General features: G+C 44.5%; 1 long non-coding RNA gene and 1 pseudogene across 1 annotated transcript in view; one reads left to right on the top strand and one right to left on the bottom strand.

The window, feature by feature from the left end:
* The window catches only part of LOC132769994 (uncharacterized), a 241,654-nt gene that overhangs the window by 175,726 nt on the left and 38,581 nt on the right, over nucleotides 1-27,347 (bottom strand). The gene's annotated exons all lie outside the window — the stretch shown is intronic.
* LOC132769750 (lamin-A-like) lies at nucleotides 19,783-21,397 on the top strand (annotated as a pseudogene).

Raw genomic sequence — 27,347 nt, 5'->3', positions numbered from 1 at the left:
CAAAAAATTAGTGGATTGGTAAAACGTTCTAAAACTTGGCAGGACTGCAGTAGAACATGTAGCCCAGGGGTCCTCAAACTAAGGCCCGAGGGCCGGATGCGGCCCTCCAAGGTCATTTACCTGGCCCTCACTCAGGGTCAACCTAAGTCTGAAATGGCTTGAAAGTACACAACAGCAACAGCAATTCTATCTCATCAGCCAAAAGCAGACTCACATTTCCTAATGAAATACTAAGTTTATATTTGTTAAAATTGTTCTTTTTAATTATTGTATTGTTTTTAAGTTTTGGACTACAAATAAGATCTGTGCAGTGTACATAGGAATTCATTTATGCTTTTTTCAAATTATAATCCGGCCCTCCAACAGTTTGAGGGACTGTGACCTGGCCCTCTGTTTAAAAAGTTTGAGGACCCTTGATGTAGACTATAAGAGAGACAAATTTCGTGCTGATAGGCCTAAAAATGACAGAGAAATTAGCCTCTAAAATTTCCCCTGTGGTGCCAATGAACAAATCTTTCAGGAATGAAAACAGAAACCCCTCTTGAATTTGGGAAGTTCCCTAAAAACGGAATACAGGAGCAACTGAAAACTGGACACCAAAACAGCATGGGTTTTTGTTGAATTGCACACCCCTAACAAATATCCAAATTTTAACAAATGTGATGATAGATTTTCCATGGGGAAAGACCCCATTGCACATCATGTTCATCATGAGCCCCCAGTGGCGCAATATGGCGGCAGGACTGCTGACTGCTGACTGAAGGTCAGCAGTTCAAATATGGGTAGAGTGGGTTGGGCTTCCTCTGTCAGCTATAGCTCCCCATGCGGGAACATGAAAGAAGCCATCCATAAGGATAGAAAAACAACAAACATCTGCGTGTCCCTGGGCAAAGTCCTTACAGATGGCCAATTCCCTCACACCAGAAGCGACTTGCAGTTTCTCCAGTATCTCCTAACACGAAAAAAAAATCATGGTCATCTTCACTTCATTGTTATAACTTCTCTATTTCTGCACTAACCTTGATGTCATTTTTTCAGTTGTATTGATCTGAATAATAGTCAGTCAGTGAACACAAAATCAGCATGATAAATCAGTCTCAGGTCAAATAAGTTTACTAAGAATGTAATATAGTTCTTACATTTCCTCATCAATAGGATATCATAATATTCAGGTGTTTTTCTTTTTAAAAAGCTAAAAGAACTGAAATTAACAGATTTATCAATCTAGGGATTCGATTCTAGACCAATTAGGCTTTGAGTGTTTACATCTTTACTATATGGAGTTGAAATTTGTGTTTTCAGTTAGAAACTGCCATTGCTGTGTTCTGTATGGCATGAAAGTCTATCTATTGAAGCAGAAAGTGGAAATGTGAAAGAACTGTGCTTGTTTTTAAATAAATTAACAGACTTCATACTTTTTCATGTTGGAGAATGAAGTTGAGGTGTTAAGGAGATTAAGGGAAACCCTTAAACCAAAAATCACATCATTTCCTATTCCAGCAATGTCCTCCCTCAGAATGAAGGAAGAATTTGTCCTATTTCAAAATTGTTACAGTAAGTTGTAGCGGGACCAAGTATGTGTGTGTTGAAGAGAAACCTTATGATGGTAATTATTATGTGCAGCTGGTAATGTAGGTCAACCAGCAAGCTTGGTCCACATGCAATGGGGTATAACTGTATGGGTTTTTTTTTTTAGAATACAGAGGGGTGGTGGAGAGTTTTTTTCTCTGAGGAGATCTATGCTCAAAGGCTCTGTTCTGTGGAGCAGTTTGGAGAGAAGCTGTAATGCTGCTCTAGAGGAGGCTATGGTGGAATAACTGTTTACTCAAAGTTTATATTTTGATCTCTCATTTGAATTAAGATGAAGATGCCTTATTTTGTGTTACTTACAAGGACTATGTAAGTTTCTTGCATTGTTTTTTGTATGCAACATTGCAAGTTTATGTTCTATCTCTGCTATTAAGTGTAAAGATTTTTCTGTTCACTTTTCATCTGGTCTGTGAGTCTTTTGCATTTGGGCTTGGACACTGAATAGAATTAGCTTGCTGTGCAACAAAAATACCCTGCAGAAAGTGCTAGATAGATACTTTCAGTGCAAATATTTATGCTAACTATCTACTTCATCACACTAGAGAATAACTCCACTTTAATTCCAGTCTCTGCCTCCTGCAGAATTCTGGGGTTTGTAGTTTAGTGAGGCTGTTAAGAGTTCCTCCCTAAACTACAAACCCCAGAATTCTGCAGGAGGCAGCAACCAGATTTAAAGTGGATTCATTTTCTAGTGCGATGAAGAAGTATGTTCATTTTGAAGGAATCCATAACATTAGGTATAATGTTTGTTTCATGATTTCTCTATGCTGTAGTAATTGGAGGTGAACAATTACAAATATGAAGCCTATTTGTGTTTTCAGTCTGAATGTTTGTTTGTTCACTCATGAATATTAATGTGGAATAAAATTCAGGGGAGTCATTTTTAATCATGTGTACTTTCAAATCCGTACAGATTTTTCATTAGTTTTATAAACAGAGGAAATTCAAAACCCAATTAGTTTAGATAGCAGCAGACTTAAATATGCCTTAAATATATCAGCAGACCAAAATACCATTCTCTGCTCAGTTATGGGCATAACAAAATTATAAATATATCTGAACCAGCACAGAATGTATGTATGTATTTATTTAAAATGGTTATCTATTGCTTCTTACAGCCTGCCAGGACATTCTAGGTAATTCAAGATGCTAAATACCTTTAAAACAGTAAACTCACACAATTGAATTTAAAACAGATAGAAACAACTTCTTTAAAATAATTTAAAAACAAGAAACAGTTTTATAAGCTATAATAGCTGTTGTAAGGTCCGGGGATTATGAGAAACAATGAAGTCTTGGCTGCCTAATGGAAACTAGGGTTGCACATTCTGGGTAAACCTTGATCAGTTTCATGTGCCAGCTTTTGGTTATCCATTTTCCATTTGAAGCCCTGAAAGATCAATGGTCTATTGGACCATTCAAGGAGGGCTTCCCACCCAGGCTTCCCTTCCCAGCACACACTTTAAGGAGGATTCTTACTTCTGTTTCTACTCTAGAGGTGCTCAGCTGCAGTCTCATGCACTTTCTAGGCCTGCACACCATGACACACACACTCTCCTTGAAGAGAGAGTGCATGTGTGGCTTGGCGTGGAGGCCTGGAAAGCATGAGCACCTGCCAGTACCTGGCCCAGTGCCTCTTACTCTAGAGTAAGAGGTGCTCAGGTAGACACTGGCAGGCACGCATGCTTCTGGCCCTGCACACCATGCCATACACACACTCTCCTTGGAAAGAGAATGTACACGTGACATAGTGTGCATGCCCACATCTAAATGCCTCTTACTCTAGAGTAGGAGATGCTCAGGCAGGCACTGGCAGGAGCACATGCTTTCTAGGCCTCCATGCCATGCCACACATGCACTCTCCTTGGAAAGAGAGTGAGTGTGTGGCATGCAGGCTCAGAAAGTGTGCGTGCCTGCCAGTACCTGTGGCTGTGCACCTCTTACTCTAGAGCAAGAGGCACTTGGCTACAGGCTCTGTCAGGCATGCATGCTTTCTGGGCCTGCACACCACACACACACTCTATTTTCAAGGCAACAAGGCAAGATCTAGGAGGTGCTTGACTGCAGATGAAAATAGGCTTGGAGCTAGAATCAGCTCCAGCTTGCTTTCATGTTGACCTGATTTTTGTGCTAGGAGGGGTTTCCCATTTTGTGCTCCCAAAGAAACAAAAGAAATGGGAGAAACAAATGCCGCACACAACTCTACTGGAAACTCAAAAGGAATATAGACAAACTGATTATCCCAGGGAGACAATTTGACAGTTCTGCTTTTACAATCACAAACTGTTCTTACTTTTTGTTAATAATACATTTTTCATATGTATTAAAGTGCCCCCACCCACATATCTTTGTATCCTGGCAAATCTACTATTCACAACTATTTTTTTTTTCAGAAATCTTTGACCAGGAATATTTGGATGGTTCTGTACAGACAGAGGCTTCCCTAGGTAATTTTCAACGGTAAGCAAACAGTATTTTGCCCCCCCCCCCCCCCCAACCAATCACTAATATATATTTTCTGTTCGTCGTGGGAGTTCTGTGTGCCATACTTGGTTCAATTCCATCATTGGTGGAGTTCAGAATGCTCTTCTGAAATATACATCCCAGTAACTACAACTCGCATATGTCAAGGCCTATTTTCCCCCAAGAGTGCCTCAGGAGTGCCCCTGGGCAAAATCAACTATACTGCAAATGCTTACTTTGCGTAATGGGTTGAGCCCGCCCCCTATGTGTACAGAGTTGCTTTGGCTTACCAGATTTTGTTAGACTTTACATCCCTGGAAGCTTTTTTTCAGCAACAGTGCAACTGTCTCTGAAATAATTCCATGCTATCAACATTTACACAGAACATTTGGAGGCATGGGAATTATTTGCAGGAATACCCCCATGTCAGGAAATTGTAACACAGAAAGCTGCCTTTAGCTTTAATTCTCAAGTGTCTTTCAAGCTTTGAAATACTATCATTTTGCCTTTGATGTTGACTTAACATGTATTGCAACTATTCACTCCCAAATCCAAAAAGTACACTTAAACAGATTGAGGAGCAAAGGAGATGTCATTAGGACTGTGTTAATGCATTAGTTACATTGTTTTACTATACTACAAACATATCTTCCTTGAGGTTAAGAATTGGGGGGGGGGGGGATCACAAAAGAGTTACTGCTGGAAAGACTTAAAACAGCACCTAAAATTGGTTGCCACCAGCCCAACAGTAACAGATTTCATGGGATTTAGGGGGAATGATAGTATTCCTCCTTGCACCCTGCCTTGATTCAATCCCCCCTGCTTAGCATGGGACACTGGCTGCAAACTTAATTATAGCTTTCTTCGAGCAAAAGCTATCCTAAGAACGTGTGCCTCTCCTTATTCCCTGTGGGGAGGCAGGGCTGCCTGTCAGTCAGTGAGACATCTGCTGTGTTAATAGCAAGTCCCTTCTCAGCTGATGCTCTTGATAGTGAGCAGCCCAGGAAGAAGACAGCTACAGCAGGATGCTTGGAAAAGTGCAAGACACCAAATTTCTCAAGCTGCCAGTTTTGTTGCTATTCTGTGCCGGCAGATGCAGAGGTCTCAGTGTGATAACCCTAGATCATTTTTGTCATTTTCAACTATGACTTTATTTCTTCCAGGGAAGATAATGTGCTGTTCATTCAAAATCTTCTAAAAACATAGGATAGTAAGCTTCAGAGATGAAAACACAAAGCACAGCACAATAAGCAAATGCTATCCTTTAAGAATTCTACCACAATTCCATCTTATTGACAATGACCCAAACATTTCGCAGCATGGTATTCAAAACTTAATTTATGCATAATATGGTTTTAACTGGCATCTTGGTACACAGCAGTTTATCATGTCAGAAGCAAGTTGAGGGTATAGTTAAAATGCATTTTAAAACACAAAGTTTTAAAAACTTGGCATTATGCTAAATGTCCTTTGACCAGAAGCTGGCCACTTGGAGTTTCTCTGGTGTCACTGTGAAAAAGTCCTCCATTGTGCATGTGGCAGGGCATTGTAGTAGGTGGTCTGTGGTTTGCCCTTCTCCACACTCACATGTCATGAACTTTGTAGCCCATTTCTTAAGGTTAGCTCTGCATCTCGTTGTGCCAGTGCACAGCCTGTTCCACACCTTCCAGGTCACCCAATCTTTTGTGTGCTGAGGACGGAGTTTCTCATCTGATTTCAGCCACTGATTAAGGTGTTGGGTTTTAACCCACCACTTTTGGATTTTCACTTGCTGAGGTGTTTCTGCAAGTATCTGATATCCAAACAGAGGATGAGCTGGAGATGTCACTGCCTTGGTCCTTTCATTACTAGCTACTACTTCTCAACAGATGTCAGGTGATGCAATACCAGCTAAACAGTATAATTTCTCCAGTGGTGTAGGGTGTAGACATCCTGTGATCATGCAGCATGTCTCATTAAGAGCCATATCCACTGTTTTAACATGGTGCGATGTATTCCACACTGGGCATGCCTATTCAGCAGCAGAGTAACAAAGCACAAGGGCAGATGTCTTCACTGTCTTTGGTTGTGATCCCCAGGTTGTAGCAGTCAGCTTTTGTATGATATTATTTCTAGCACCCACCTTTTGCTTAACATTCAAGCAATGCTTCTTGTAGGTCAGAACACGGTTCAGGGTAACTTCCAGGTATTTGGGTGTGCTGCAATGATCCAGTGGGATTCCTTCTCAGGTAATCCTCAGAGCTTGAGGTGTTTGTCTGTTCTTAAGGTGAAAAAGCACATACCTGCATTTTAGAGGGATAAGGAATCAGCACGTTTTCCTTGTAATAAGCAGTAAGAGCACCTAAAGCATTAGAGAGCTTCTGTTCAATCATTTCAAAGCTCCCTGCTTGAGCAGTGATTGGGCAGTTAATTAATGCTTATAGTTTGACTATTTTGATCAATTAATTTCATTTAATAGGGCATGCAGCAAGATAGCTTGATACACAACATCTGGATAAATTATGATATCTAACCAGGCCTAAAGCAAACCAGTTGGGACCAAGAACATGATGAAGAGGCCCCAGACCCCTAAATGGGGCAAACATGAGATTCTTTACAAGGGATGTGATAGGGATGTGACAAGGTTGCAGGCCACAAACATTTCCTGGGGGCTAATATAGTACAGCTAAGGTAGATGCATGAAAGTTACTGCTTGCAAATTACTACTATGATAGGTGTACTACTGTTTGTAGTGTACTACTGTTTGTAGTAGTACAGTAGGTACAGTAGTAGTACAGTAGATGTACTACTGTTTGTAGTCCCCCTCGATGGACTGTCACCTTGTTATGGTGAGGGGGCTTGCGTGTTCCGATGAACCTGTAGGCACAACAACTGGAGTCGTGCACTCCCAGGAGTGGCTGCGGGGGAGGTCCCAGACCAAGCACGGGGGAGGTCCCAGTCCAAAGACCCAAAGACCTCAACAGCGGAGCAGGCGGAGGATAACATGGCACATGTTACAACGGCTGCGAAGGCAGAAGAAGGCTGCAACAGACTGAGAAGCCACGGTCATTGTGTTAAACTACATCACCAGTGGAACCTCACTCTGTGAAGACTGTGTGTTGATCAGTTGTGCACTGACCTCCACACATTAAAAAAAACCCACGCACAGGCGTCTTCCAAAGAAAATAAAAACAAGCCAACCAAAGTCCCATGGCGATCAGCGAGTGGTGACGGGGGCAGGACTGTGAAATCTGGAAGCCCCTAGTCACAGACTGGCACATGGGCGGTGGGTACGGACTCAGTCATTCTACCTCAAGGTCCGAGGCAGTTGAGTAGTTCGGCAGCTGTATCCGCGACTGAGCAGCCCTATTGAGGACCCACTCTGCTCACCCCACATGGGGAGGTGGCTAGAAAAGGTGCCCTAAACATAGTCTGCCTCTCTCATCCCTGACTGGACTGCCGCGTCCAGTGGGGTCACCACCCTGCGGCCAAAAAAGAAATATGAACTTCGGTACATGGAATGTACGGACACTGATGGACAACAGTGACAGCGAATGTCCTGAACACAGAACTGCCATCATTGCAAGGGAGGTGGGACGCTTTAACATCGACACAGCAGCCCTTCAGGAGACCCGGAGAGCAGGAGAGGGACAGCTGAAGGAAGAAAAAGGAGGCTACACCTTCTTCTGGAAGGGACTGCCTGAAGAAGACCAAAGACTGCACGGAGTTGGCTTTGCTATCAGGAATGATCTGATTAAACATCTGACCGAAGCACCCACTGGCATCAACGAACGACTCTCAACCCTCCAAATTGATCTTGCCAAAAACCAACAGGCAACCATCATAAGAGCCTATGCACCAACACTAGATGCTGATGAAGACATCAAGGAGAAATTCTACTGTCAGCTGGACACCGTCCTATCGGGGATACCTAAGGAGGACAAAATCATCCTCCTGGGGGACTTCAATGCAAGAGTCGGGCGAGACTTCGACCTGTGGCCAGGGACCATCGGAAAAGACGGGGTTGGAAACAGCAACTCAAATGGCATCCTGCTTCTCACCAAATGTGCGGAACACAACCTTGTCATCACCAACACGCTCTTCCGCCAGAAAAACAAGTTCAAGACATCATGGAAGCACCCCCGGTCAAAGCATTGGCACCTCTTAGACTATGTAATCACACGTGCCAGAGACCGTCGTGAGGTGCTCCTCACAAGAGCCATGACAGGTGCTGACGACTGCTGGACTGACCACAGGCTAATCCGATCAACAATGGCTCTCAAGATTGCCCCCAAGCGCAGGCTCCAAGGAAGAAGACAAGGCGCAAAATGAACACCCAAGCCCTTCAGGAGCCCTCCAGATGAGCCCATCTCCAAACAGCACTCAAGAACCATCTACCCACAGAACACCCCGAAAATGTTGAGGAACATTGGAACAAACTGAAGACCTCCATCATCACAGCCTGCGAAGAAACTATTGGATATCAAACCAAGAAACATCAAGACTGGTTTGACGAAAATGACATCGAGATCCAACAACTAATTGACAAGAAAAGGAAAGCCTTCCAAACATGGCAGAGAGACATCAACTGTGCTGCTAAGAAAAAGATCTACGCCAGTGCAAAAGCTGAAGTCCAAAGAAGGACAAGAGAACTCAAGAACATCTGGTGGACAAAGAAGGCTGAAGAAATCCAACACCTGGCAGATACTCATGATGCTCAGGGATTCTTCAAAGCCACAAAGGTCATCTATGGACCAAGAAACCATGGCATACAGCCTCTACGCTCATCAGATGGAACCAAACTCCTGAAGGACCAAAAGTCAATTGCACTACGATGGAAAGAACACTACCAAAGCCTCCTGAACTGCAGCTCCAATGTGGCCGAAGAGGTCCTCTCACAAATCCCACAACAACAAACCAGGGATGAGCTTGCAGCACTGCCTAGTCTGGAAGAAGTCAGCAATGCCATCAGCCAACAAAAGAATAACAAAGCCAGCGGACCGGATGGGATCCCTGCTGAAATCTTTAAAGAGGGAGGACCTGAGCTGACACACCAACTCCACCAGCTCATAGAAAAAGTGTGGGTGACCGAGAAAATCCCAGCAGACTTCAAGGACACCACCATCATCACCCTCTTCAAAAAAGGGGAAAGAACAGACTGCGGAAACTACCGGGGTATCTCCCTTCTAACCTCCGCTGGGAAAATCCTCGCAAGAATCCTTGCAAACCGCCTTCTGCCCCTCTCAGAAGACACCCTCCCAGAATCCCTGAATGGCTTCCGCCCCTCCAGGGGAACCGTGGACATGATCTTCACTGCACGACAGCTCCAAGAAAAATGCAGAGAACAAAATCAACCTCTGTACATGGCATTCATCGACCTTGCAAAGGCATTCGACACAGTGAACCGCAGCGCTCTCTGGACCATCCTCCAAAAAATCGGGTGCCCAAACAAATTTGTGAACATCCTGCGGCTCCTCCATGATGACATGATGGCAACAGTTTTGGACAGCAATGGCTCCCAAAGTGACCCATTTAAGGTGGAATCCGGTGTCAAACAGGGATGTGTTATTGCCCCAACTTTATTCTCCATCTTCATTGCTATGATACTTCACCTTGTTGATGGGAAGCTTCCCACCGGAGTGGAAATCATCTATCGGACAGATGGCAAGCTGTTTAACCTCAGCAGACTGAAAGCCAAAACCAAGGTCACAACAACATCTGTTATAGAACTCCAGTATGCTGATGACAACGTCGTCTGTGCGCATTCAGAAGAAGATGTACAAGCCACTCTAAACACCTTTACAGAAGCATACGAGAAGCTCGGCTTGTCATTGAACATTGAAAAAACCAAGGTGCTTTTCCAGCAGGCACCAGCCAACCCCTCTCCAATACAGCTTAATGGTGTAACATTAGAAAATGTTGATCATTTCCACTACCTTGGCAGCCACCTCTCCACCAAAGTCAACATCGACGCCGAAATACAACACTGTCTGAGCTCTGCAAGTGCAGCATTTTTCCGAATGAAGCAGAGAGTGTTTGAGGACCGGGACATCCGTAGGGATACCAAGGTGCTTGTTTATAAAGCTATTGTCCTCCCAACCCTGCTCTATGCCTGTGAGACGTGGACTGTCTACAGACGTCACATGCAACTCCTGGAACGATTCCATCAGCGCTGCCTCTGGAAAATCCTGCAAATCTCTTGGGAAGACAAGCGGACAAACGTCAGCATGCTGGAAGAAGCAAAGACCACCAGCATTGAAGCGATGGTCCTCCGCCACCAACTCGCTGGACCGGCCATGATGTCCGGATGCCCGACCACCATCTCCCAAAGCAGCTGCTCTACTCCGAACTCAAGAACGGAAAATGGAATATTGGAGGACAGGAAAAGAGATTTAAAGATGGGCTCAAAGCCAGCCTTAAAAACTCTGGCATAGACACTGAGAACTGGGAAGCCCTGGCCCTTGACCGCTCCAGCTGGAGGTCAGCTGTGACAAGCAGTGCTGCAGAATTTGAGGAGGCACGAGTGGAGGGTGAAAAAGAGAAACGTACCGAGAGGAAGGCACGTCAAGCCAACCCCGACCGGGACCGCCTTCCACCTGGAAACCAATGCCCTCACTGCGGAAGAAGATGCAGAGCAAGAATAGGGCTCCACAGCCACATACAGACCCACAAGAATATTGGAAGACAATCATCCTCGGAAAGCGAGGGATCGCCTAAGTAAGTAAGTAAAAGTACTGTTTGTAGTGTTTTTGTGTCTTTGTGATTCAGGGAATCCATTTTGTGCTTAGTTATTCACAACTTTAGCTTGCTATGACAGAGTGGCTGGAACAATTGAGTTTGGATGATGCCTTTAAAGACTCAGTAATTAAAGATAGATCTTTGTTTGACCCTAAGGAATCTGGCCAGAACAGTCAAGCCTCCTTTAGTGAATATGAGAAGGCTAATATAGTCTCCCAGTTTCCAAAAAGCTTTGAAAACCACTATTCTAAGTTAAAAGGAAGTACATACTGAAGAAGTAGAAGAAAGAATTGAAAGACTAACTTGGAATTGAATTTCAATAGTAAATAATAACCAAAGATCTATGATATCTGGAAATAGCAAAGACCTGGATATCATGATATAATGCCTATCAACAGCATAGCAGAATCCTTAATGCGTAAGATCTCCAGAAATGACTTCCCTTAGTTATCCGATCATCTGCTGGTACTTTGAGATTTGTTTCCTCCTCGGTCATCTCCAGCTGGTGAAGTGGATAACAAATATATTTCACCACAGAATGTATAACCTTGACATTGTACTATTGAATTTCCATTTCTATTACTTGAGCTCATGAAGTCATGCAATTTATCTTGCATAATGTTCTGATCTTTCTCTATAATACCTCTTAGGTCAATGTCATCCACCAAATTCATCACATACTCCTGCAGCCTTTTCAGGCACTAGGAAAAATAATGAATGCATTAAACCTCTGTCTGAACCAAAAAGAACCACCAGAAGTTAGTTGTTTTGGGGGGTGCTTCCCAAAATGACAACTAATTTTCTCCTGAGACTTTGTTGTTACAATCTGATTGGTTTCCGATGTAAGAATGACACACTACCAACTCTCAATGATTCAATTTTGTTTGCCATGTTATGGGTGTCAGAGTTTTGTAACATTGTATCATTTCTAAAGTGACAATAAGTAAATATAATTATCAGGACCATCCCAGCAGCAAGTAAGGACTTAACCACCTGACTAGCTTAAAGTAATTTAGAGCCAGGTTGGGGTAGCTGAAAGATTAATAAAGAGGCACAAGCTTCTCAGTTAGTGTGGAAATGTTGTTATGGTGAGTTGCTGTTGCCAAAGCATTAAGAATACAGAGAGATCAAAGGACTAGTGAAGAAGACCAGAGAGAAGCTAATACTATGGAGAAGGTATGAACTGACTGGGAGTGTAAAGTGTTGAAATGTGGCGTTGAAATGTGCAGTTGAAGGCTTTCATGGCCAGAATTTCTGGGTTGCTGTGAGTTTTCTGGGCTGTATGGCCATGTTCCAGAAGCATTTATTTGTTTATTTGTTTGTTTGTTTGTTTGTTTGTTTACTGTATTTGTATACAGCCTTTCTCAGCCCGAAGGTGACTCAAGTCAACATAATGCAATGCCCCTAACAACATAAAATACAATTAAAACAGTAACATATAATAAAAACCATATAAAAACAATAAAAGCAATAAAAATATAGTCCTCAGCATCTCATTACTAAAATCATTTTCTACTCTCATCATCCAATCGTTCCGTGGATCTAAATTAGCCTGTTACACTGCATTTGCAAATGCTTGCTCAAAAACCCAGGTTATAACTTTTTTAAAAAATCTTAAGGGGGGGGGCAATCTAATTTCCCTAGGGAGGGTGTTCCATAGTCAAGGGGCCACCAGTGAGAAGGCCCTGTCTCTCATTCCCGCCAATCACATCTGCGAGGGAGATAGGACCGTGAGCAGGGCCTCCCCAGATCTTAAAGTCCTAGATAGTTCATAGGGAGAGATACGTTTGGACAGGTAAGCTGGGCCGGTACCATTTAGGACTTTAAAGGCTAAAGTCAGCACTTTGAATTGTGCCCAGAAGCAGACTGGCAACCAGTGGAGTTGGGACAGCAGAGGAGTTGTATGCTCCCTGAGTGCTGCTCCTGTTAGTAACCTGGCTGCTGCCTGTTGGACCATTGGAAGGTTCCAAACAATCTTCAAAGGCAACCCAACATAGAGCGCATTGCAGTAGTCAATCGATGTTTCGCCCATATCTATGTCAGGCATCCTCAGAGGTTGTGAGATCTAGGTTCTTGTGGGTTTTTTCGGTCTATAGGGCCATGTTCTAGAGGCATTTCTCCTGACGTTTTGCCTGCATCTATGGCAAGCATCCTCAGAGGTAGTGAGGATGCTTGCCTCTGAAGATGCTTGCCATAGATGCTTGCCATACCTCTGAGGATGCTTGCCATAGATGCAGGTGAAACGTCAGGGGAAATGCCTCTAGAATATGGCCCTATAGCCCGAAAAAACCCACAAGAACCTAGTGATTCCAGCCATGAAAGCCTTCGACAATACATTGTGAGATATGTTCGAAACTCGGCAAGTGAGGTTTATATATCTGTGGAATATCCAGGGTAGGAGAAAGAACTCTTCTCTGTTTGAGGCAGATTGCAATTGGTCACCTTGATTAGCACTGAATAGCCTTATAGTTTCTAAGTCTGGCTGCTTCCTGCCCTGAGGGAATCCTTTGTTGGGAGGTGTTAGCTGAAAGAAAGGCTGGAAGAGAGTCAAGAACATCTGCTAGACTTTTGTAAATACTATTGTGTTAAGTTTTCTACAAAAGATACAAGTTGTACTTGTCTGCTCCTTAGCTGGAGGGGGAGTGCTTCTGCTAAAGAAGGGGGATGACTTGTTACTGAACAAAGAACTCCAACAATTTGCTGCAGCAACTGTGCTTCTTTTTTGACCTGGGTGATGATTGGAGTTTTTATGTAGATATCTATCTCTGTGTGTGGGTTTTCTGTGAAGTGTGTGGTCCAATTGTTGATTTGCTTTACAAATGACTAGGACATCTAGAAGCGGCAGTTTTCCTTCATTTTCTTTTTCCATGGTGAATTGGATGCTTGGGTGGATGCTGTTGAAGTGGTCCAGGAACTAGTTTGGTTCATTGTAGTGAATCTACTTCCAGTTAGGCTTAGAATAGGCCTAGAAAAATGGTAGGCCCAGGGAGTTGGCAGCCATTTTAGGAAGAGGGAATCCAATTTGTCACTCATTTCCAGGGGGGGGGGGTGTTTAGTTATGTCAAGCTGAGGCGCAACTTGACAGAAGAAATGCTAGATACACCAGATACAGCTCTGTAAAATCATGGACTCTGGAGATGTCAGGTTACAAGGAAAATTCAGTTTACTAAGCACATCTAAAACACGTCCATCTACAGCGAGCGACACACAGGATAACACACAGGAAACTGAAAGTCAAAATAGTTATTTGCAGCTGCTTAGCTCTTCTGCTCCAAACGGTTAACTCCCTAAATGTTCTCAGCAGCAGAGAGCTTATCTTAAGGTCACTCAATCACAGCCCTCAACATAAACATTTCAGCATATTGGCAATACAAGAATTACATTTAAAACACACAATATACCTCAATATATCCTGACAAGTTAAACCAGCCTTTTGGAGGGAAATGAGAAAGGGATGTGATTGGCTAAGTTAGAATGGGCGAAGCCTAATTTGCCAAGAGGAAAAAAAGTGTCTTTTAAAGAGAGATCAAATTTGGGTGTTGAAGAGAGAGAGAGTTTAGAAGATTAGTGGTATTGGGGGTTAGTAGAGCTTGCTAGTAGGGTAGCTAGTGAAGACTTACAGCTATTGGGAGGATAGCTGGGTAGTAGTAAGATAGATCCAAGTTTAGGACTATCTGTACTGCTGAAGAATTTCTGTCAGAGAAACTATCCTGACAGGATTCTTGTTTTTGGAGGGAAAGAGGAGAGTTTCTTAAGTAACAAAATCAGAACTGTTTTTGTAACCATTACGTTTTCAAGACAAATCTCTGCAACAGCCAAGATAGTACCTGCATTGTTCCTGTTCTTATTAATAAACTTTATTGTTCCTGTTCATCACATCTGACTCAAGTGTGCCTCTGTGCTTAAAGATTTTAAAAGCAGTTCAAGCAGTGTTCAAGAATTTAATGGCGACAGCCTATGTTTTTCAAAGAACTAATTTTAAAGGATACCTCAGTAACACAAGCCTGAGGGCTATCACAATCACACTCTGTCACAAGTTACCTCAAATAATCCAAGGGCTTATCAGCACTACTGAGTGGGTGTGTGCCAGTGTGCTTTCAAAAGAATTTTTTTCCGGCCTGGCAAAAAGTACCAGTTTTTCTAGCTAATCAGCCTTTTGAGTTTTGGGGCTTGTAAATTCAGAAGCTACATTCGAAATCTAAGTGGTGTTCTGGTGTGTGTTTGGGATTATTTTTATTTCCCAAAAATTAAAGTTCCCTATTCTTCATAACTGGTGGAACAGCATTGGGATATTTATTATCGAATAATAAATAATTTCCCACAAATAAATATCCCACCCCACTATATTTGTCTTCTCCATGGCTCCAAATGATAAAAGTGTCATCCACAAATCTGAACCATATAATTGGCTTTTTATTGCTGTTTCCAGGGTTTATTGTTCAAAATGTTCTGTGTAGAAAACTGGACTGAGAGGGCTCTCCATGGCTACTCCTTCTTTCTGTTCATAGAATTCATTATCTCACTGAATGTAGCTTGTGAAACAGGGCTGTGATGTCTTCTGGGAAAATCTGGTTGATTAGTGTGATGGTGTCTGCTACCAGAACCTTGGTAAATAGAGACACATCAAAGCTGATCTGTAGGTCATTGGTGTTGAGCTTGAGGTTGCTGATTTTTTCCATGAAGTGGGCTGAGTCCTTGATGTAGTGCAAAGTGAGTGCAATATGGCTTTGAAACTCTGCAGCCAGAAATTTTGCCAAGTCATATTTGGGAGATTCAATAACACTCACAATGGATCTGAAAAAGATGGAGTCCTTATGGATTTTTGGGAGTCCATAAAGCCTAGGTGGAAGGACTTCCAATCTGCACAGTTGTTGCCATATGCTGAGGTTAATCAAGGAGTTCTTGGTCAAAGGCTCGGTTTTTCTGGTGACTTTGTTGGTTGGGTCTTGTTTTAATTTTCAGTATGTTGTGGGTTCAATTTATGTTGTGGGGTCCATATTGTAAGATGCATTCTTGCAATGATTGCATTAATGTTCTATCTTGATAGCCGTTAAGCATGATCACATCAAGAATACATTTTTCATGATAGTTGTGAACACTTCTCCATGCAACCAAAGGTACACAAAAAGGCAAACGTGAATTGACTGTACTATTCTTCTGCTAAAAAAAATGTTCTGTGTAAATCAATAAACATAAGTACAACTGCAAATATCACATTAGAATTGCAGTCCCTGGCAATTGCATAGAGTGATACTTATGTCTTGGTAAACTTGGCCAGAATCATGCTGTATTATTTCTTCCTTTCACTGGTATGTGAAGGCATACTTGAGCCATGAAGAGACAGAAGGGAGAAAGACTACATATAAATGAAAAGAACCGAAAGACATAGACAATTGCAAATACCAGTTTTCTTAATTAAACAAGAATTAGAGGTGCAGAAGGAAGACCAGAGAGACCTAGTCAATAATGAATAAAAACTACAAAATTTGTCTCATCCTGACATTCTCCACTCTAATTAGAGGCTATGCTTTTTATTTTTAGAAAGCACCAATAGGCAGCCTATCGTCTGTGTGTCCATGTCTTATTTTGAAATTTTTGAATGTATCACCCCTGAAAATGTGCTCTGTCTCATCAGTCTCTTGTCCATGCAATGAACATCTACTGATCTTCATATTTCCCAGGTGTATCAAATGCAAACAAACTGCTACATTTCTTGGTCCACAAAGCCAACTATTTAATATAAAAAACCTGATTTCTCAAGTGTTAGCTATTGCTTCCTCTTCTGTGTCTTCTTTACAACTGAACAATCTCTTAGCTGTGGTAGACAGGTGGGTTTATCCTCAATGCATGTGTCACAGTCATTTGGTGGTGTATGTTTGGCAAAGTGCTGAATGTTTAGAAGTTTGGAAAGGGAGATTTTGAGAATTGCTAGTCTTGCACCATTCATCTTACCTTCATAAAGTCTCGGGCTCGGTGTCAGTTTTTCCAGGCATTGTTAGGAAAATCTCCTATCAGAAGACCTGGAAAATCCCTATCAGTCAGTATCAACAATACTGAACTAGTTAGACACAATGATGCGCCTTATGTTTAATGTTATATACTGTATAAGCTCAGCAGCCTACATTCTATGTTAAGCCATTTCTGTCCCATCTCACATTCTTCCCATTTGTTTTCATGGCACAGCTTTCAGTAGTCACCACCAAGGCTGATACATGTGCATGTTGTTCCTTTCCCTCTGGCCTTCATGTTCTCTCTCTTCCTTTTCTTCCAGCAATTCATAGCCTTGCTGGCATTGTATCACAATGCTTTTAGCTGCAGCCTAGCCATTTTTTCCAAAAAAAGGATTCTGTAAAGACAAGATCCAAGGCATACCTCCAATTATTTTCATTCGCTAGTCTTTGCACAGATACATGCTAGTTCTCTAGGTCTACTGCATTGCTTAGCTCTCAGAGCCAGAATTTTTAATGCCTTGAGGACAACATTCATATCCCTAACAATTGCTGCACTAATTTCAAAGGACAAGCAGCTTCCTCCCCACAATGCGATGAGTCATCCTTTGTCCCAAGGATGTTATGATGCTGAGGCAGTGAAATCTCTCACACTGCACCATCATCTAGATCAAGCACAGAGAAAGTGAGGCTCTTAGGCTACACACAGCTCCCAGACCCTTCATTTTGCAAGTTCCAAGTCATCTGCAACAATTTTACAAGAGAAAATGTCTGTAAACATTTGCTTGTACTCTTAACTTGCATTCCAATCTAATTCTTAGACAAAATAATATGGACGTGAAAACTGGAATTTCTCTGACTAATTTTCTGTCAATGTTTCAATCAAAAATCTGAATGTGTGGCCAGTAACATCTGGGCCCCTTCCTGCTGAAATTGCCCACCCTTGCACTAAATATTGCAAATGAAAGAACCCCCCTGCAATTAACAGGGATGTCTCCACCATAAATCTTTCAAAGTGGCACAAGCTGCCAAACAGCTTTCTGTATCTTTCTCAGAGACAGGCTTCTACCATTCACATATAAATATATTTATTATATCCTGAAACCTGAAAAACCAGGCTAATGCATTATGATAGGCCAATTTATCCTGAGTAGATGGTGCATAGGTGAAGCCAACCCGTAAATTAAGTAAGATAAAGAAATCATCTTGTTTCTTGTCCCAATATTTATTAAACAGAGAGCAGATGAGAAATAACTGATTTTATACTAATTTTTTAAAAAAAAACTCAATTAGATTCCTAAATTTATAATGTTCATAAAATGTCATACCAAAGCAACTTATATGTATGAGGAATATGCCTCTCTTAAATACCTTCCAGAACAGTCTTGTTTCTGTGTTGCTCATAGGAGAGCAATGGAGGTTTAATACACAATAGCCTTGGAAGACCTAAGCTCTGTTCAGGGGTTTTGAATGTAGACTAGGAAAGTATACTAGGACTTTATCAGTCATGAACAGAATATGATTCAGGTCTTTATATTTTCTTTCTCCCTTTACTCTAGTTATCAGAATTCCCCATTTCGAATCCCAGTTCTTCTTACAACAGCCTGTTATGTATTTAATCCTCCTTTCAAAAATATAATAATGGAGTATACAATCTGCTAAATATTCAAGCCATTTTTTTTAAATTCCCATTTTTCATGCTCATGTCAAATAATACTCGAACTGAAAATACAACTATTCCCAGCAGGTGGGGGGCAAAGGAGGAGGGAGGGAGGGGAGGGGAAAAATTGCTAGATGCAAGTGGTTGATAAGTATGGAACTGGGGTTGGTAAAGGTTAAGAAAATAAGACATTAGATTGAGTGAAAATGTAAGTGGAATTTCATTATTGAGATTTGTATTCTACTTGTGATTATAAAAATAAAGGGGGGGGGAGAGAAAGTATACCAGGAAAGGGAATACATTAGCCACCCCCCCCCCCACCTTTTGTTCTCCCTTTTGTTCCTTAAAGGGAGAGTACCTTTCTGAGAAAAAAGCCTCATCTACACTGACAATGAATGCCACAAAATACTGTAATGCTTATCAGTGCTCTGTGGGTTTTTTAATCACCATCTAGACTTCAAACTGGTTCCAGTATTTCCTCTGTAATAATTTGCACAGCAAAACCATTTTTTTCAATACTGGTTTGAAACAGAGGCTGGGTGGCCATCTGTCAGGGATACTTTGTGCTTTCCTGCATGGCAAGGGGTTGGACTAGATGACCCACGTGGTCTCATCCAACTCTATTATTCGATGATTCTGTGATTTTATGAAACTGGCCTAAGTGGTCAGTGTAGATGTACCCAGAGTCTCACCTATGTATGAAAGGCTCTCCATTCATTCAGAAGTAAAACAGTGAAAAAATGGTGTTCTGAATCAAATGAAAAGCATATTTGTCTCTCCTCTTTACCCTACTGCTTTCCACATAGGTTTTTTTTTTTTTGGTCATGTCAGGAGCAACTTGAGAAACTGCAACTCGCTTTTGGTGTAAGAGAATTGGCTATCTGCAAGGAGCTTTGCCCAGGGGATGCCTGGTTGTTGTTGTTTTGTTTTGTTTTTGTTTTTTGATGTTTTATCATCCTTGTGGGAGGCTTCTCTTATGTCCCCACATGAGGCGCTGGAGCTGATAGAGGGAGCTCATCCACTCTCCCCCCAGATTTGAACCTGTGACCTGTCAGTCTGAAGTCCTGCTGGCACAGGGGTTTAACCCACTGTGCCATCGGGGGCTCCTCCTGCCAGTACAGGGGTTTAGCATAGTGAAAACAGAGCTAAGACACTACCTCTCTTCACATATTTATCTAGCCTATATTTTCAGCACCTTAACAGGACTCTAGATATAGATGCACTGGTCTTCAAGGAAGCTGAGCCATTCCAGAAAGGTGATTCACCTGAGGAGGTTGGTATTTCTACTTGCTTGACATATCTGTGTAGGATTCAGTTATTGTTTCTAACAATGGAATAGGTGGAAGGCCTAGTTTCCCATAGTCCTTGTTTCATGCAAAGTATTTACTACAAAGCTGTGAAAGCATGTCGGTAATAGCAGAAGTCAAATACCGCTGAAGGGCTGCAGTCAAAAACCAAAACCAAAAGATAAAAGTGCACAAAGGCATATAACTGCAATTCTAAATCAACAAAGAAAATGTAATGAGTAATATGAGAATATAAGAATTGTGTTATTTATAGATTTGACAAAAGTGATATGAATAGAAAATAATTGCAAAATGAAAACTACAGGAAACATGTGATAAACACCAAGTACACTAACAAGAAATAAATAGCCACTCTGAAATAAATGTAAGCTGAATAATTAAATGTTGACATAGGATTGGACTGATAACAATAACATGAAATTGGCAGTAATTAAAACAATCAGAAATGTGAAATGAGCAATTGACAGTTAGCAGATAGTAACTGGAACAACCAGAAATGTTTGCAAGAACTAAATTTCTAGAAATAATAATAATATTTTTTATTTTTATCATTTGAGAAGCCGGAGAAGACCTACATTGCCAAGCTAAAGAATGCCAAGCTGTCAGCCGAGAGAAACAGCATCACGGCCAGGGATGCCCATGAGGAGCTGCAGTAGGTGCACATCTGCATTGATGGCCTCTGCGCTGAGCTCAGCTAGCTGCCAAAGCAGGTGGTGGCCAAGGAGGCAAAGCAACTAGTACAGGACAGCAGTCACTGGATCCTGGTCAAGAAGGAGTGGGAGATGGCAGACATGTGTGCCCGCATGCAGCTGGACAAGTACCAGGAGCTGCTGGACATCAAGCTGGCCCTGGACATGGATTTTTTCCACCTGCAGTAGGATCCAAGAAAATCTTCATCCTATTATATGCAGATGACATGGTTCTAATTTCACTTACCCAAATTGGCCTGAGAAAACTGCTCTCTAAGCTTGGTGCATATTGTTATAAAGAAAAGCTGAACATCAACTATAATAAAACAAAGGTAATGGTGTTTGGGAGAAGACACTCTCAACACAGATGGTCCATCAGGGGTCACCAAATAGAACGATGTCAGGAATTTAAGTACCTTGGAATCCATTTTACAGAAAGACTATCCTGGAAACCCCATGTAGAACACACTAAAGCAGACATGGAGATCAATGCCTAACACAAGCTCCTGGAAGGCATCTCCCAGCCCCACCTTCCTGAAGAGTGGCTGTCACATCCGGGTCATCCACTCCTCCTCATCATCAATGCAGAGTTCAGCCAATAAGTGGAAGCTGAGGGCTGGGGGAGAGAGCCGCACAACTTCCCCCATCATGCTAGGGCCAGCAGAAGAGTTTAAATGGAGGAAGTGGGCCTGGAGGGAAAGTTCATCCACCTCTGCAACAACTCCAGTGAGGACCAGGTGCTTGGAGCCTGGCTGATCAAGCACCAGAAAGAAGAGGCCCCCATCGTTTATCGGTTCCCCTGAAATTCACCCTGAATTTCAGGGGAATTGCCAGGGCAGATAGATCAGTCACAACCATCCATCCAACATGGTCTGGAAGAATCAGTCTCCTGGAGATTTGGAAACAGCCTCCGCTGTAAGGAACCGGTTTCCAGGCCTTCAGTTTTGGCGCTGAAAACCAGGGTCCTGATGTAGAGCACTGATAAGGACATTGCAGCTGGTGACCTCGGGGGATGGCAGTTGGCGTTTGGCGGGAGAGTTGCGCGGGATTTACGATTTGGCGGGAAGAGTGTTTTCAAATGTGGGGGTGGGTATAAAGGGGATGACCAGCGGCCGCTGGCCAATCTCGGCTTTTGTTATGTCTGAGCATCCTGCAGTAAAGTTTATAATTGATTACGGATCAGAGTCCTGTGTCGTTATTGGGGACGGCTGCTGTGAGCTGACATTAAGCCGAGATTCACTTACACCATCCCGCGGCCGCAGTGAGGTGTCTTTATGGAGGAAGAAGACGTTTCAGCAGCAGGGGGAGAGCCGGTCTCCCCTTTCAAGAATGTGGAGGAGGAACTGGAGAGAGTAGCTGCCTTGGCATCGTCGACTGCTTACGTCCGACCCAATGGGGTGACTCAGAGGCAAGCGAGAGGCCCGGAGGAAGCCGCGAGGGAGAGCAGCAGTCTGGAGTTCCTCTCTCCCCAGAGGATGAAGTACCTAGAGGAGAAAGTGGCGGCTATGGAAACCACCCTCGCTGTGATGTCGAGACTGATGGAGCATTTGGCTCCCCTGGTGGAAGACCCACGGCCCCGGGGGGAGTCGCTGTGGTGCATGGAGGAGAGGAGCGACTGAGAACCCAGGGTGCGACCCAAGTGTCAGGCAGGCTGGAGAACTGGGGCAGAGAGTGACAAGGAAAAGAGCGACCCCGGGGGAGCAGTGCTGACAACCCAACCGACGCTCCTGGTGCCCCCGGCGGGAGCCAGGCGTGGCACAGGGCGGCGGGGATTGCCCCCGGAGCTGCAGGGGCCCCAGAGAGACCCACCGCGAGTGCAACCACCCAGCTACCAACAGAGGAGGGAGGAGCTGAGAGTGGAATTTGGAGGCGAGGCGGAGAACCTCGATTTCTTCCTGACTATGGTGAGGGGCTATCTGGAAGACAACGCACCTACCTATAGATCGGAAGCCAGCAGGGTGCAAGCAGTGGGTGCGGTGCTAAGGAGAGGAGCAGCGGATTGGTACGTCCAGCTCCATGCCAGACGCGACCCATGCTTAGGATCCACGAGACGATTCCTAGCAGCTATGGAGGCACGCTTCCGAGATCCGCTTGAGCGTGTCAGGGCGAGGGAAAAGCTGCAGACAATAACCCAAGCCAAGTCAGAGTATGTGGAGGAATTCCAGTTGTTGGCCGAAAGAGTGCCCGAGTGGTCCAGTGTGACTAAAGTCCAAATCTTTAAGGAAGGCCTAAAGAAGGAGATCTTATCCTGGGCGCTACATCGTGACGATCCGGAGACGATCGGCGGATAGTTTGAGCTAGCGGGGCACATCGAAATGACGCTGGCCCAAGTCAAGAGGCATCGGGGATCGGCGCCGCAGCAGATCCGGCACAAGGAGGAGAGTTGGAGACACAAGAGAGGTTCGGCTAGAAAGGAGCCGACGGGGGAACCCAAGGGGCGACAAAGCGGATGTTTTGTATGTGGCCGTTTGAATCACAAAGTGGCCGATTGTTGGCAGCGTAAGGGGGGAGGGCCCCCTCAGCCCAGGTCTAAGCCGGCCAGCGGAAAGAGAGCAGAGGAAAGCATCCTTCTCGGGGTCCCAGGGGCGGATCTGGTGAGTCATAGCCCAGGAATGCTAGTATTCCCCGTCAGGCTGGAAGGGGAGGTCAAATGGGCCAGTTGCAAAGCCTTCATGGATTGCGGCTGCTCCAGGAACATTATGGCCCCAGAGTTAGCAGACGAGCTGGGGTGTAAGAGAACAATCTTGCAGGCACCCATAGCCTTTTCCCAGCTAGATGGATCAGTAACAGCCGTGGTGCCGGCGAGGTTCGAGGTGGAGAATGTGCGATGCAAAGTAGGCTGCTGGAAAGGAGAGATAACATTCGTGGTGTCCCCTATGGCTACTTATAATATGATGTTGGGGATGCCGTGGCTGAAAAAGGCGAACCCACAGGTCAATTGGAAGGAGGGGAGCCTGTGTTTCCCAGAGGCTTCTAAGGGGGAATGCTGCCGAGGGGAGGGGACGGCGCTGTCGGACTGGGTCCAAGATATCCTCCCCGAGTATCAAGACTTCGTGGACATTTTTGATGAAAAGGAGGCAGACCAACTTCCTGCTCAGAGACGAGTAGAGGTAAAGATTGAACTTAACAAGGATGCTAGCCTACCCAAGAGTAGGCTGTACTCCATGTCGGCCAGGGAAATGGAAGAGTTGAGGAAGTACATAAATAAGAATTTGGCCAGAGGATTCATAGAACCGTCCGACTCCCCCTTAGGGGCCCCGGTGCTGTTCAGACACAAGAAGGACGGCTCCCTGATTCTATGCGTGGACTATAGGGGGCTGAATGTGGTGAGCACCACCACCAGTTATCCTTTGCCTCTGACCAAGGACTTACTGTCAAGACTATCAGAGGGGTGGGTGTTCACGAAAATTGACTTGATTGAGGCCTACCATAAGCTACGGATACGGCCTGAGGACAGATGGAAAACGGCTTTTTTATGTGCGCTGGGGCATTACAACTTCTCGGTGTGTCCATTCGGGCTAAAAGGAGCCGAGGGGGCATTTATGCAAATGATTAATGAGGTGCTACATCCATTATTGTATTGCGGGGTGTTCTGCTTTGTGGATGATGTAATCATATTTAACCACAACCGGCAGGCCCACATCAAATTGGTGAGGGAAGTGCTTCAGAAGTTGAGGGAGGTGAAGCTGTTTGCAAAGCTGCCCAAGTGTGAGTTTAACAAGGAGCAGATAGATTTCCTTGGGTACAGGATCTCGCATGGGGGCGTTGCCATGGACCCCTCAAAGGTAGAGGACGTTAAGGCTTGGGAACCCCCTAAGACGCACAAGCAATTGCAATCCTTCCTGGGATTTGCAAATTTCTGTCGAACTTTCATAAAAGATTTCGCCCAACTGAGTTGTTGAAGATGAAGGGGAGGGGGGAAACGGCCAAGGTACGATCCCCAGGAGCGAGGTTAGTCTGGCCAACGGAATGTCAGAGGGCTTTTGAGGAGCTGAAGCACAGGTTCACAGAAGATCCCGTTCTAATCCACCCTGATATCACCAAGCAGTTTGTGATTCACTGCGATGAGTCAGATTGGGCCTACGGGGCGGCATTGATGCAGAGGGATCCGGAGGGGGTGTTGAAACCGTGTGGGTTTTTATCAAAAAAGTTCAGCAAAACTCAGAGAAATTGGCTGGTGTGGGAGAAGGAGGCACTAGCGATATTAAGGGCTTTGGAAGCTTGGAGAAAAAGGTATGCCGCTTCTGGAGGGAAGCGGCATACCTTTTGAGGTATGGATCGACCATAAAAATTTGCAATATATCACCTCGCCCAGGAAACTATCAGCGAAGTAGATAAGATGCGCTCAATATTTCAGCAGGTTCGAGTTCAAGCTGAGAAAGGGAAAGCAGAATGTCTTGGCGAATATGCTTTCCTGCATGCCACAGGATGAGGGGAGGAAGCAGGGACAAAGCGGGAGCCTGTTCTCAGAACAACAATTGGGGCATGGCAGTGCAGACCAGAGCACAAGCGAAGCACAGCCAGCGACTCACGGGAGTAGAAAGTGGAAGTGGGGATTGGGAGGAAGAGCTGAAACAGGCATATGAGGGGGATAAATGGCTGGAGAGAAACAAGGAAAAGGTGGAATGGAGAGACGGATTAGGATTCGTGAACAAGAAACTGTATGTCCCTGAAAGCCTGCGGGGAAAAATGATGATAAGGTATCACAATAGCAGAAGCACAGGACACTTGGGGGTCACTAAGACTATAAAACTGTTGGCGCGCCAGTGTTGGTGGCCGGGGATGAGGGGTGACATGAAATCATATGTATCCCGGTGTGACACGTGTGCGAGAAACAAAGTGCCCACTCAAAAGCCGACAGGGTTGCTGCAGAGGGTGGCAGGGCCTACCAAACCATGGAGTTCAATCACCATGGACTTCGTGGGCGAACTCCCAGTTAACCGTGGCCAGCATTATGTCTGGACGGTGCTAGATCTATTTTCAAAGCAGGCGCACTTCATCGCACTACCAAAACTCCCATCCGCAGAAAAGTTAGCGGAACTGTTTATAAAGCACATGTATCGCCTGCATGGATGTCCTGACCAGATCATTAGCAATAGGGGGGTCCAATTCACAGCAAGGTTTTGGGGAAGGTTCATGCAGTTGTTGGGAGCGGAGAGGAGCCTGAGCTCCGCATTCCACCCCATGACGAACAGGCGGGGGGGGGGTGTCGAGCACACGCAACAGACATTGGGGCTCGTCTTGAGGACGTACACAAACCACCACCAGACTGATTGGGCCGATCTTCTCCCTTACGCCGAGATAGCATATAATGGGACCCCCCACGCAGCAACTGGGAGAGCCCCTTTCGAGATAGTTTATGGTCGAGAAATAGCGCCTTTGCCGAAACTGCCGGATTGGGGGGAGGAAGAGTCCTGTGGGAATGAGGAGTGGCCGGATAAGGTGAAGGCCAGCTGAAACGAGGTGGTAAGATCGCTGCAAGAAGCCCAAAGGAAATATAAGCTGTTCGCAGATCGCAAGAGGAGGGAGGGGTACAAACTAAAGGAGGGAGATTTGGTTTGGCTAAGCACCAAAAACCTTAAGCTGGACACCTCATCTAGGAAATTGTCCCCCAGGTATGTGGGCCCTTTTAGGATCTCCGACAAAATCAATGACGTCATCTATAGGCTGCGACTGCCAAAGGTTTTGGGGAAGGTACACCCAGTGTTCCATTGCAGCCTGTTAAAAAAGTACCAAGGATCGCTCAACAAAGGTCTGTAATTTAACGTGTGTTTCCGTTCCAGGGGGAAGAAGAAGAGGAGGACGCCGTGTCAGGAACTGGTTTCCAGGCCTTCAGTTTTGGCGCTGAAAACCAGGGTCCTGATGTAGAGCACTGATAAGGACATTGCAGCTGGTGACCTCGAGGGAAGGCAGTTGGCGTTTGGCGGGAGAGTTGCGCGGGATTTACCATTTGGCAGGAAGAGTGTTTTCAAATGTGGGGGTGGGTATAAAGGGGATGACCAGCGGCCGCTGGTCAGTCTCGGCTTTTGTTATGTCTGAGCATCCTGCAGTAAAGTTTCTAATTGATTACGGATCGGAGTCCTGTGTCGTTATTGGAGACGGCTGCTGTGAGCTGACACTCCGAACTGCCCCTTCACCTCTGGAGAGGAAGTGGCCATAGAGAAACTGGTACACACCAACATGGTCAATGACGAGGACAAAGACATCATCCATCACTGTCACCACTATAGCCATTGCAGCACCTCTGGGGACGACCCTGGGGAGTACAACCTGCACTCGCACACCATCCTGTGCAGCTCCTGTAAACAGTTGGCTGAGAGTGGGGGGCTCCAACTCCTCTGCCACCATGGCCATGGTGGCCTCTGGGGCCAGAGAGGGGGCCGCCACCCCCCTCTCATTAGGGGGCTCCTCCTCCAGCCTGACCATTACCCGCAGTTACCACATGGGGGGCTCCAACCTTGTTGAGGTGCTCCTGTCCCACTCCTACATCCTAGACAGACCCAGCTCACACCAGCAGGCTCCTCAAAACTGCAGCATCATGTAATGACCATCCATCTTTCTGACTATTGTAAGCTGCTCTGAGTATCCTCATAGAATCATAGAGTTGGAGGAGACCTAATGGGCCATCCAGTCCAACCCCCTGCCAAGAAGCAGGACTATTGCATTCAAAGCACCCCTGACATCCAGCCTCTGTTTAAAAGCTTCCAAAGAAGGAACCTCCACCACACTATGGGGCAGAGAGTTCCACTGCTGAATGGTGAGAAGAGTGAGGTAGAAATAAATAAATACATATTTTATGAAGAATGAAGTGTGGATATGTCCTAATTCTCAGCCAGAAGTGATTGAATGGATGGAGATATATATATATATATATATATATATATATATATATATATGTAAGTTACTTTTACAAATATCTCTACAGTTCTCCAAAGTAGAAGTGCATTGTATCAGCCGTCTCCAGATGAATTGC

Source organism: Anolis sagrei, chromosome 3 (assembly GCF_037176765.1).
Source record: "Anolis sagrei isolate rAnoSag1 chromosome 3, rAnoSag1.mat, whole genome shotgun sequence".
NCBI classification, from domain to species: Eukaryota; Metazoa; Chordata; class Lepidosauria; order Squamata; family Dactyloidae; genus Anolis; species Anolis sagrei.
The sequence above is the reverse complement of the archived record's forward strand: the minus strand, read 5'-3'. Positions and strand labels throughout refer to the sequence as shown.